General features: G+C 38.0%; 2 long non-coding RNA genes across 2 annotated transcripts; both read right to left on the minus strand.

The window, feature by feature from the left end:
• Nucleotides 1-924: 924 nt before the first annotated feature.
• LOC133734654 (uncharacterized) lies at nt 925-3933 on the minus strand. The gene is made up of 4 exons (XR_009858475.1): nt 3484-3933; nt 2715-3015; nt 2198-2590; nt 925-1206 (listed from the first exon to the last, which is right to left on the minus strand). It is a non-coding gene; the product is annotated as an uncharacterized LOC133734654 (long non-coding RNA).
• Nucleotides 3934-5577: 1644 nt separating this feature from the next.
• Nucleotides 5578-7686, minus strand: LOC133727766 (uncharacterized). Its single transcript, XR_009855345.1, has 3 exons — nt 7462-7686; nt 6936-6996; nt 5578-5816 (listed from the first exon to the last, which is right to left on the minus strand). It is a non-coding gene; the product is annotated as an uncharacterized LOC133727766 (long non-coding RNA).
• Between the last annotated feature and the right edge of the window lie 6123 nt (nt 7687-13809).

The following is a 13809-nucleotide window of genomic DNA, read 5'->3' on the forward strand; positions in this document are numbered from 1 at the left end:
ATCGGATGTTCTAATCTTAGGCGGATGATGGGCTACGATTAGTTGAGGGAATCGGATGCTCTAACCTTAGGCGGATGAGGGGCTACGATTGGTTGAGGGAATCAGATGCTCTAATCTTAGGCGGATGACGGGCTACGATTGGTTGAGTGTATCGGATGTCATAACCCTGGGCGGGTGACGGGCTACGATTGAGGTGAGTGTATCGGATGCCATAACCCTAGGCGGTGACGGGCTACGATTGAGGTAACGATGTCGAGTTTTGAAACGAGTTATTTTGTGAGATGGTGTATTCCACTATGCCAATAATAGCTTCAGACGACAGATGATATCTGTCGTCTGATATGCAAATTATCTGTAGTGTATCCAGCTGTCATCTCTTACGGCATCAGACGACAGACATCGTCCGTCATCTCACCTTCCTTCACACAACAGATGCAATTTAAGAAACTGTCGTCTGAAGTTCCCAACTTTGAAGAATTGGTGACCTTCTGTCGTTTGTAACAAGAAGAAACAACAGATAAATGTTGTTGGAAGATAAAAAGAAACAACAGATAAATGTTGTTGGAAGATAGAAAGAAACAACAGATAAATGTTTTGGGAAATAATCTTGGACAACAGATTTAGACATACATCTGTGGTTATAATGTCACTTAGACAACATCTATGCGATGATGAGTTCTGTCGTCTGATTGCAACTTCTGTTGTTTGATATTGATGTTGACTTCACTTTTCTGTTGTTTGATATTGATTTTGATTTCACTTTTCTGTTGTTTAAAAGTAAGAAGAAACAACAGATTATAGTTTGGTTTAGTTGTTCCTATATACGTTGAGACAACATATATTGTTAAACCTGTGTTGGATTTTAACCATATCAACATCATTCATAAATAACAATCACCAAAGCCATTAAAATTAGTCATCAAAATGAAGCCATATTTGTCATTGTCTCCACCAAAATACATGAATACATATAGCGATCAATCCCATCAGTTCCCTAATACTAAACTAGGTTCAAGTATGATCGATGAAGGCACAAAAAAACTAGCTAGGTTTAAGTATAATCCTATAGTGACTAGCTCTATCTATAGGGACAAAAGAAGTTCCTTAAAACTATTCATCTACCATATATATATATATATGGAACTGACATGGCGATCTGCAAGCTGTTCTCTCCCAGTAAAATTGACATGAAATAGTCAAAGCAATCTGCATCACACATCAAAAGGGAGCCATAAGTGAACTGGAATGTTAAGGCATGAACAGCTTAGCTTTGGGAATTTATTAAAAATTCATTTATATAGCCATGAACTTGAAATTTTGCAGACTCATAGTAAACATGTTAAGGTAGAACACACTGAAATTTCATACAATTCGGAGTTCGGAAAGTAAGGAAAAAGATGAACACAATCTGACTGAACTGCAGGAGTTATATAAAAAAATCTCAGCAGTATGGTCAACTTAGAAAATTCACCAAAAATTCATTGTAAGTCCAATTGACATGAAATCAGTTTTGAAACAACCATTTCAAATGCATAATTCAATATACATAAAAATCAGAGGTTAAATGATTCAAATAGGATTTCAAATCTCAACAGAAAATCAGAGGATACATTCAAAATGCTGGAACTTTCCCAAATGCAGACCAAATTTGGAAAAATCACCGAAAATTCACTTTGCTTCGGAATAAGATGAAACTTTCCAGATCCTTTTTTAACTAACAGAAAAGAAACATATCAAAATTTCAGGATATTTGAAGATCAGTTAGTAGGGTAAAAAAAATACCAAAGAGAGCTGTGCTGCAGGGCAGCTTCTGCAGAATTCCAAAAGAAGTTAGCACCTATCCATGACTTCTTGGATCAAGAACTTATGGACTACAAGTTATGAGTATCCTAATATCTCTCTCTCTCTCACACACACACACACAGGGCAGTTTCTGCAACAGGCTTTGAACTTTTCTCAGATGTTAATCATCAAGGATAACAATCAATTTTGAAAATATATGCAGACATCAAAATCAAAGGGCATCATAAGAGGCAATCTGATGTTTATACGATGAAGAGAAATTCTCCTTCATACCATCCCATTATTCAAGATCGACAACATAAATTACACTAAAAAGAAACTCAGCTGAAGTCAGCCACAACTAAAGCCAATTGGACTTGAAACATGATAAAGCAAGTTGTAAAGCTATGCTTACATGGACTCATCATCTGGGTGGCCAACAACCAGCAATGCAGTTCTCTTCTTGGCACTACCACTTGATATCAACAACACATTATACTAAACCAATAGTAAAAAAAAAAAAAAACACTGTAAAATACAAACGCTCGTGCAGAACACCCACCATTATTATAATCATCCAAGATAGCGCCCTTGGAAGGTGAGTATGAACCATGGAGAATTTTGAACAGAGAAGCTATCCATATTACAATCACATAACACCCCTCCCCCGCCTTCTACTTCCTCTCATCCCAGCCCAAATCTGCCAACGAACCCACACTCAACCTCGTTCACGGTCCTCTCCCCTGCGTAGCAATCCCGAGGATCCATCGACGGCAGACCCTGAGCCTTTTGTCCGCCTCACAAACCGCTATAAAGATGAAGACAAGACCTTGCTTATAAGTTATAACTCATACAAATATGATTGCAATTTCCAATGGCCAAGCTAAGTAATTAAATTGATCAAAATAGAGGGAACTCAAAGTCTCAAAAACCTTGGAGTCCAGAATTGAAAACATGCATCACAGACTCGCTCCAAAGCAATATGATATAGACATCTCAAACCTTTGTCAATTTACACCACCCACATTGTGATATAGACATACTTTGATATATATTTAAAGCCAAAAGTAGAATTGCTACGAAGAAAAAGAAGCTTGTAAAAATAAAATATATTGACAGTAGACAGAAAAAGGCATAGCCACACTTGCACCCATTTTGGATCTGAAGATCCACAATCTGCATAGGACTTGTTCGCAGATTGATGCAGCAAAAACTCCAGCCTTTTGTGCGGACCTGTTCAGAATTGAAAAAGATACAATAGGCTCTTATCATAATGTGACAGAGATTTAAGACTAACAAGATCAATCAAAATAAATAAATAAATAAAACAATTGTATATTGGATAGACTGGACTACTTGGATGAACAGAGCTCATTGTTTATGTATTAATTCAAATGGTACATGATAACTAGCTAATCAACCATCGGTGAGGCATTTTAACAAACAGTTCCTGTACACAACTTAGCACCTATTTGACGATAAGCTATATGAGCAGAACTAAGCAAACTACACTCTAGCCATTGTCAGTATGCAAATGAATAACTCGTAATTGACAGAAAGTAGAGATTTTTGTAAGAGAAGGGATATTCCAGTCCACAAAAATGAGTCCGAACATATAAATTGTATAGAGTTTATAGAACCACAAACATGACTTAGAATAACGAAAAGCAAGCAAAGTAAAAGAAGAAGTGAACAACGCACCTAAGTAGATCTCTCCGAAGGATCCACTACTGTTCTTCCAGCCCTGTAATCTGTTACGTCCATTTGTTACTCATACTCAAGGTGTTGTCTTCTGGGTATAGTGAGCAGAGACGGCTTCAGAGCTGGAGACAGTACAACGACGACGAATCGGAGTCCAGCTCAAAACAATTTGAAGAACACCCATAAAGTTTAAGCAAATTTTATTCAAAGGTTATAGCTAATAAACACCCAAATCGAATTCAAGAATAAACCAATAAGGTAATCCAAAAACCCAGTACCAGATCCCTAAACCTGAGTAAAATTCAATTCCATTTCAGTCACTTCCAACCTGTAAATCAACAAATCCCTAATGCCCCAATCTAATTTCAAAGAAGATTAGCAAAACCCCCAAATCAATATCCCAACAAAACCCTAAAATCCAAAACGAATCGAAGTCGAAACCCTAAGAGGAAGAACGAGCTTACCTTGCAATTAACAATACTGAATACTTCGGACTCCAGCTCTTGAAATCGAAGAACTCCAGTTCTGGGAAAACCTAGTTCGGGGAGTGCAAAGGAATCTTCTGTCTTTTCTGATGGAGAGGAATCAAGGGAATCTAGGTTGGGTTGCTGGTAATGGATGGGATGTTGCTAGGTTATTCCTCTGGGTTGCCTAGGGTTGCTGCTGGGTCGAGAGAGAGCTAGGCGCGAGAAGGTGTTTTTGATTTTTTGACCAAGTGTGGGAAAAACACGGACATGTTAAGGCAAATTGATGATAAGTTTACATGGTAACAAAAAATAATTTTTGGACACACAAGGTGAAGTAATTTCCCCGTTTCACTCAGACAACATAAATCTGTCGTCTTATTTTTTCAATTGAAAGTGAGAATTTCTCAGTTTATTCATACGACAGTTATCTGTCGTCTGAATTTTTCAAAGCAAGAAAAACTAAAACAGTATGGATTCTCATGCTATTCAGACAACAGAATTAATTTATATGTAGTCTGAAGAAGTTTAAAAAATTCAGACGACAGAAAACAAGAATTCTGTCGTTTGAAGTGTGTCGTCTGAAGGCATTATTGGCATAGTGTTCGGAGTTTAAGGGTGAAGTCTTGGTTCTAGCATGAGTTGTTGATTTCTTTAATTAATTTCCTTTTTCATTTCTATTGTTTGGTTTCTTTTTCTCTTCTATGATTGATTTTTAAGTAATCTCCTGAACTAAATTTCTACACAGGGATTACTGCATTTTGTATTGTTTGTTTTAGGAGAAAATTTCACAAACAGTACACCAAGTAAAGGCCACTAATAATTCTTATACATAAAGTTCCAAACCAAACATTTCGGTACACGAAATCTGAAACTCGACCCACTATCAGTACATGACGTCAAATTTTGACACAAAAATGTCCATTATGCCCTCAGTTATTTTTTTTTTAATAATTTATTTTTTCTGTTTTTTTTTTCCTTCGTTTTTATCTCTTTCTTCTTCCTTCTTCCGGGCTAACTCCCTCGCTTCCAACGCCGCCTTCCTCACCTCCACGCTCACTCCCTCGCTTGGAAGTGAGCGTGGGAAGCGAGGGAGTGAGCGTGGAGGTGAGGAAGGTGGCGTTGGAAGCGAGGGAGTGAGCCCGGAAGAAGGAAGAAGAAAGAGATAAAAACGAAGGAAACAAAAAAAATAACAGAAAAAAAAAATTATTAAAAAAAAAAAGAACTGAGGGCATAATGGACATTTTGGTGTCAAAAATTGACGTCGTGTACTAATAGTGGGTCGAGTTTCAGATTTCGTGTACCGAAATGTTTGGTTTGGAACTTTATGTATAAGAATTATTAGTGACCTTTATTTGGTGTACTGTTTGTGAAATTTTCCCTTGTTTTAATGTAATCTCCTTAACTAAGTTATATGCAGGGATTACTATGGTTTCTTTGTTTGATTTTTAAGTAATCTCCAGAACTAAACTATATGCAGGGATTACTATGAATTCTTTTGACAGGACCCGCCCCAGATTTCACCCTGAAATCCGAAGTGGCCCTGCGGGGCCCACTTTAGAAGAGATTCTACCAAAAATTTGGCGGAACTTCCCCTAAAAGTAGGCTACCCAAAACCTGTAGGAAAACATTTACACTTCTAAATCATCCATCCTTAATCTTCTGGAGCCATCTGCTCCCCAAATCACAACTCCAATTTCACAAATATCAGTCTCAACCCAAAAACAATATTAATCCCATAGGTTATCAGAGCAATACTAATCCACTAAGTAACAAAGAAAACAGAAATAGAATGAGTACGCGGAAGCAATGCTGTTGGCTATGCCTCGACTCCATGTACGCCCGACCTCAACTAATTTCGCCTGCAAACTGGGCATTTGAAACCGAAGGGCCCAGGGGAAAAGTATTGAAAAACACGTTAGCGTGAGTGGACAAAAATAAACAAATTAAAACCAAATGTATTTCATACTTTCCCACATTTTTCGATATATATAAAATCCGGATGCATGCAACCTTTATAAAACACTTAAGAAAATAATCTGAAAAACGTTGAACTCCAGAAAACCGACTAGCCCCGCTAGTCACAACAACAGAGTAAAAGATTGAAATTTCAATACTCGAAAATATAAGTCCAGCCCCGCTGGTTAAGGAAACTCAGACTAGTCCCCGCTAGTCAAAAATAGTACAAGTAGGGGAAGATGATAGCCATACGAATAAGCCACTCAGGCTTGGTTGGGTGATAGCCTCCCAGGCTAAAGAACTCCCATAACTCCCGTAATATACCCTTACGCCACTAAGTGTAGCGATAGGATACTGGGCTACAGAATTACTGTCACAGAGACAGTAACCTGCGCCACAAAGGCGGAAGGGCTACGGTGATCCCATCACCGCGCCACAAAGGCGGAAAATCAATGCTAGCATGATAAAATCACCCCTCAGTATGGCACAGGGAAACATAACCGAAAATCCAGTAAATCCAAAATACATAAGGCTTCCCCCATCTCTCGTAAAAGAATTTCCAACGACGTGTCCCACACGCCAAGAGTATCATCATGATTCGAAACAAAACCAATTCCGAAATCATCATCGAGGCATTCCCAATGCCAAAACCGAAAGTCGATAAACAAACAAGAAATAATTCCATCGAAATCTCATTTCGAAAATCTTTCGGAGATCTCAAATCGGTGACTGAAAAATAAATATGAAATTCCGGAAATCACCTCGGAAAAGAATTCATTGAAAATCACAATATCAGAATTTCAAATAATAATTATAATCAATTTCTGAAAATCAATTCATATTCTCAAAAACAACTCATAAATCCAAATCCAAACATAATAAGTTCATATCCGAAACTCATGAAAAATCAATGTCAAATTATAATCCAAGACAAAATATCATGCTCGATAAATAAAACGATAATTAAATAAACCAATAATTTCAAAATAAATGCATGCATCATTTACTTAAAAACAAAAGTCCACTCACAGTACTATTGGGCGACCACGCAAACGAGTTCCTTCATTTAACCGTAGCTCGCGGCATTGCCCTGTACACAATTATATTTCCGTAAACGACAATCCGATAAAATAATTACGAACCTAAACGAAACCCGAAAATCCCTATCTCCATTACTTCTCAAATTCAACCCAAATCTCTTCCACAACACCAATTCCTCAATTTATATATCCCACAACGAAAACGAAGGAAATCCGACGGCCTGATTTCCCACAATTCAATCACAAAACTTCAAACTTCGGAAATTCACAAATAATTCCAAACTCCTCCAAAAATTACCAAACTTCACATACAATCTCTATGATAATTATAGAATTCAACTAGCCAGAAATTGAAATTAAAAAGCTACCCTAGCGGCCGCTACCGCCGCCCACAGTGGCGGCGCCGCCGCCACCGCCACCAGCTCCGATGGCCACCAAACTTTGGCAGCAGCACCTACTCAACGGACCCAATAATTCTTTCAACTGTAACTAAGTTAGAAAATGAGCGGAAGTACCTCAACAATTAAGGAGAAGCTTGAACTCAAACTGTGAATAGTGACCGTAATCTTCCAATCGTCGATTCTTCCTCTACACTGCAAATCGTTGCAAAAGATTTGGGGAGCATCATCTACATCGCAAGCCGCTTCCAAATGATTATGGTTCGTCGTCGGACGTGGCCGGAATAGGAAGAAATCGGCGTTGACTCAAACTGCTACAGTAAACTTCTAAGGCTTGATGCGTCGTTTTCTGGCCAAGCCGCCGTGAGCCATCACCGCCAGCGCCAAGAGGAAGTCGAGACGAGTCCATAGCCACCGGTTTCACGCTTTTTGGTGGCCGGAAAGAGAAAGCAACCGGAGTTGCAGAGGAGAGAAAGAGAGAGCGACAGCTCGGGGAGAGGAAGAAGAAAACGGGGGGAAAGGGGGAGAGAGAAAAGAGTTACCGGCCATAGTAAAAAAATTTCAAATATATACTAACTACCAATGAACAGTAACTTTATTATTTCGCTTATAACTTTTGCATACGAGCTCCGATTTTTACGTACTACATATGCACGCGCTCGGTTTAACGTCCTCTACAACTTTCATGAAGAACATTTTCTCAAATTTTGACCCGAATAAAAAGTCAACTTTTAGGGCCACCTAAAAGTACTGAAACGACAATAAAAGTGATAGTAAATGTCGTTTACCGTCCTAATGAATAGTAAACCGGTGAATCAAGATACGGGATGTTACATCTTTTGTTTGTTTTCATGTGATCTCCTGAACTAAGTTATATGCAGGGATTACTATGAATTCTTTTGTTTGTTTTCATGTGATCTCCTGAACTAAGTTTCTATGCAGGGATTACTGATTTTGCTTAATTCTTATTGTGGGTACAGTTGTGGGTTGTGATCTGTCGTGATTGGAAAATGAGTTGGAATGGCATGATTTTGGCAACCGCGTTATGTTGAGGGAAATGAGTATGATTTCCTGGTTGTGCCGTTGAGGCAAAGGAATGGTGATCTGATAGATTGTGGGGACGTAAAATGTTTAAAATATTGGGAGTTATTTGTATAATTGGAAATTGTGGGAAATAAGATAAAATGAATTGAGAGACAGAGCATGTGGGTTTTTAGTTGGGTTGAAATTGTTGAGCATGTTATTGTTTAATTTGAACTTGACGTTTTTGTTGTGATAATTGCATATTGTTTTTGTTAGGCTAAGATGGTGAAAGCATGTATTTTGTGGAATTAAATATTGTTGCTTTAATTCTTCTCACGAGTTGAGAAATTATAAGCATGCGTGACTTGAGTCACTTTATTTGAGTTTACTCATACGAGCTTAAAAAGCTTACCGGGTTTGTTTTGTTCAATCCCGGTGCACTATTCTATGGTGTAGGGGTTATTGTGCAGGTTAGAATATCGATTAATCATCGTCGAAGCTGAGGTGTACGTTCGGTAGCGTGGACGTCGAAGGGTACTCTTAGTTTTAAGTCTTCCGTTGTGTAGTGAGTTGTGGTGGGTGTGTTTACTTATTGAATTGTCTTTCAGTTTAATTTGTAAACTATCGATCTGTAATGTAATATGTGACTCTAAAGAACGAGTCGGTATTGACATTGTGAGCTCAATTTGATTAGTTACTTAGTTTAATTGAAAATTTTTCTATGTGTTTTTCTTGTGCCTGTTAAGTTATCGCGTTTCGGATTTGAATTTATTTATTCAAAATTTGGGGCGTGACATGTATAGTTGGAGATTGTGGGAAGTGAGATAAAATGAATTGTGAGACAGAGCATGTGAGTTTTAGTTGGGTTGAAATTATTGAGCATGTTATTGATTAATTTGAACTTGATGTTTTTGTTGTGATAATTGCATATTGATTTTGTTAGACTAAGATGGTGAAAGCATGTATTTCGTGGAAGTAAATATTGTTGCTTTAATTCATCTCACGAGTTGAGAAATTATAAGCATGCGTGACGTGAGTCACTTTATTTGAGTTTACTCATAGGAGCTTAAAAAGCTTACCGGGTTTGTTTTGTTCAACCCGGTGCATTATTCTATGGTGTAGGGTTTATTGTGCAAGTTAGAATATCGATTAATCGTCGTCGAAGTTGAGGGGTACGTTCGGTAGCGTGGACGTCGAAGGGTAATCTTAGTTTTAAGTCATCCGCTGTGTAGTGAGTTGTGGTGGGTGTGTTTACTTATTGAATTGTCATTCAATTTAATTTGTAGACTACCTGTAATGTAATATGTGATTCTAAATAATGAGTTAGTACTGACATTATGAGCTCAGTTTGTTTAGTTGCTTAATTTAAATGAAAAATTTTCTATGTTTTTTTCTTGTGCTTGTTAAGTTATCGCGTTTCAGATTTGAATTTATTTATTCAAAATCGGGGCGTGACAGTTTTTCTCAAGCCCAAAAACATCGCTACGCATGCCTGCATCAACACGCGCGTGCGCTAGGATTGTTTTATTTTCTCGAAATCAAGTATGTTCTCTTTTATTTATTTAATTTCATACTCTGATATATATAATTATTTATAATTAGAACTTTTGAGCATGTTTAGTTAGATAATTTTGATCCTTTTAAGCATCCCTTGTTATTTATGTTTTACATGATTATGTTTAAGCATGTTTTAATTATGCTATGGTTTATACTTTATTTTGAACATGCCATATATATTTTTTGTTATATATTATTTATGCAATTTTGAGCATGTTTTTATTTTATTTACGCTTATATAAATTATGCATACGCATGCTTTGTATTATGCTATTGTTTACATTTTATTTTATGTATGATATATTATTACTATCATTATGTGTAGTATATAATTTGTTGTATATTTGTGAAATTTGAGCATGCCATGTAATTTATTTTTATATATGCTATGTTTTATTTATTATTACTTGTGCTATGGTTATTTTTAGAATGCAACATATAAATTTCGTTTTGCCATGATAATGAAAATTCATGCGCATTATACATACACACTTACAGTGATAAAGCATTTTCACATAGCATCGAAAGAAAAAATGTGACCATTACGAATCTTGGTCTTGAAATCTAATTCATATTTTTTTTTTTTGGAAAATAATTCACGTGGATGTCTTTATGACTGCGTAATTTATATCTTCCCTCTTGTTTATGTAGATGGCTGATCCAACTCGACCTGAATTCAACATCTTGGACTCAGAATGACTTGAGTACCATCGTTGGGTTTCCGATGTAGAAACTGCCTTTGTGGCAAAAGACTACACTGCCACCATTATCAACCCCAAAGATGATGAACCATCTAATAAGGTGAAAGCAAATGCCTTAATGTTTCTGAGGAGACATATTGATCCTAGCCTACGCTGGGAATACCTTCAGTTGAAGACATCCAAAGAACTGTGGGATGCCCTTAAGGGACGTTTTGGGAACATTCATGACACCTTGCTCCCAGAACTGACCGTTCAGTGGAATGAAATCTGTTTGCTTGGCTACAAAAGGGTCAATGACTTCAACAAGGACATGTTGCGCCTAAAGGCACGTCTAAATTTATGTGGAAAGGAACTCACAGAAGATGATATGATCCAGAAGACTCCTTCCACTTTTCCTACTTCAGCAATTATACTAGCGAACCAGTATAGGCTGGAGTATGACAACAAAAGAATCACAACCTTCAATAAGCTGATCAACCTATTGCAAGTGGCTGAGAGGCATGATGAGGTTCTTGTGAGCAATAATGCCAGGCCCGTTGGGACAAAGAAAATTCCCGAGGCTAATTATGGCAAAGTAAAAGGTGGAAAGAACCCCAATGCAAATGGGGTTGGACGTGCTGATCCCTACCCATATGGTAACAATGCACCACGTGGAAGGGACGTGGGGGTCGTGGTGGCCCTCCCAATGTATGGCGCAGAGATGGTGGTGCTGGCCCTAGTGGTCATGGAAACAAGGTGCAAAGGGCACCTAAGAACCCTTCAGTCAAACAGGATAGAGTTGGCAATGAACCATGCTATAGGTGTGGAGTCATTGGGCATTGGTACAAGAACTGCCAAGCAAGCAACAGAGTAGCAGCCAATTACAAGAGGTATAGGGAGTCTAAAGAACAAGAGGCTCACTATATGGAAGAAGGAGGCACTGACCCAAACGTCAACCTCACAATTGCAGACTTTATGGTGACCTGAGAGGGGGGTCACACAGCGCCGCGACCCCAAGCCAATGAGAAACCAACATGTCACGAATAACATCCCGATAACTCATCAACCCGAAATCGCAAGGCCTTTTGGGTTTAGATTGTTGGTTTACAAAACATTTTCTTGGACAAATCATTCTAGCAACCGAACAACATATTTTCAAAAGCGGAATTTGAAATGGGCTATGAGTTTTGGGCTTACAATCGGAGCCCAATTTGGAAAAAACCAATCACTAAGTAACTACAAGTGCGAGAGACGCGCCCCAGGGTTACGGGCCTCTCGAAGTTTTGGTAAACGAGTAGGAAATAAATAAAAAGTAAATAAACAAGCTACTTCAAAATCCGATAAAGGACCAAAACCTTCTTTTGATAAAATTAAAGAAGAATGCGCCAAGCCGGGCCATGTGCCTCCTCTGTATGCTCCCCGACCACATGCTCGAAACCTACACACTGTTGTAGGGGTGAGCTTTCGTCCTCGCATGCCCAGTAAGGGCCGACCCAACCATGCTAGGTTTGAAAAATAATAATAATAATCGAAAATATTTACTACAAAATATTGTGCACGTTTATCGAAAATACTTTAAAAAGAGGCAACCACAAACATTTATTTCTTTTATAAAGCATATGCAGTATGCTTCACACAATTTGGAGCTTCGAGATACTTACCTGCCGGCTAAAATAAAACAAATCGGTGACCGACCTGGTTCGTCATCCTTCGAGAACCGGCCAACTACTCTGTAGTCCTTGTAACTACAAGTAGCGAAATTGTCCATTTCCTGGCCCTGAGTCTCCTATGACTGGTTCACTGTTTGTACTCACTCTTCCTCGACAAACATAGGAGCACGGCCCCCTCCGGAGGTTCACGATTATCGACACCGTGGGATCCCTAGGAATCTACGCGTCTAGGTCCCATTCACTTTCAGGTCACAAGTACAAACATACAATGGGTACAGTATCTCAACATGCAAGTCTAGCCTCGGTTTTCACAATAAGCAATTATCAGTTATGGAAACACGGATATCACAAGGCATCGACTAATGAACAACCAAAAACGTACTTGCAGGCAACATATTATTATACTAGAGCATTCCACATATAGAAAAGCCTCTAACAAGGAAGGGACAGCTCACCCTACCTGGAATTGGAGTGCTCGTCCACATTCGGGTTCGTTCCCAACTTTCGATACTTCTTCCAATTTCATGCGCACACGCTCGAGTCCTTTATAATAAAATTAAACCAATAAGTAACTTGACATCATTAACTTAATCAATCGAGCACCAAAGGCATTCACTTAATTCCCTTAAAGTCCATCAAATTATCCTTTAACATAAAAATCTACTATCCATTCCCAAATAATCCAAATGATATTGCATTTGAACCATTTGGGATATGGTGATCGTGCTTAGCACTTTGGCCTTTATTTCTTTACCCTTTTTACTTTAAGAAAACAAATGACAATTTCCATTCCCGAACATTCCACTAAACATAATAAGCTCATTCGGGATATGGTGATCGTACTTCTTTCCTTAATGTAATTCGGGTCAACCAAGTTGACATTCTTACTTGGCCTTTAAAACTTAAGCAAATAAATAGTAATTACCATTCCCGAATTATCATGATTCTTAAAATCATTCCAAGTTATGGTCGCTTTAAAGTTAAGTAATCCGCTCATGGTTTAATTTACTTAACTATGCTCGCTTAACCTTTTTACTGTCAATTTCCACTAGACTCAAATTCCTTATCTTCCTCATTACCAACTTCGTTCACCTTGCCATACAACATTCCACAGTTGATAACTGATTCACCGTTTTAACTAATAAAACCAATTTTCTCAATACAAACTGCCAGTTCACTCTTATCCACAGTATAGTCAAGTTATCATCAAGGCATCAGTCATCTAAGCAAACGAAGCAATAAAGCAGACTCCATTCCAATTAGTAACAATTGCTAGAAATTTACAATCACTACACCAAAGCCCTGGATTGGCAGAGACCAAAACTTACCATCTCTTCTTCTCCAACTTGGAAACCTATTCCATCCTAGCTGCATTCCACAGCCATTAACCATATGAATCCCTAGCAGAAATTATACCATCAATAAACAATTCCCGCAACTAATTCCAAATCCAAAACATAGTTCAAGGTTCTTACCCTTTCTTTTTTTCCGATATCAATCAAAACTATCTCAGGAGCTTCTCCTCTCCAGAAATC

Source organism: Rosa rugosa, chromosome 2, assembly GCF_958449725.1.
Source record: "Rosa rugosa chromosome 2, drRosRugo1.1, whole genome shotgun sequence".
NCBI classification, from domain to species: Eukaryota; Viridiplantae; Streptophyta; class Magnoliopsida; order Rosales; family Rosaceae; genus Rosa; species Rosa rugosa.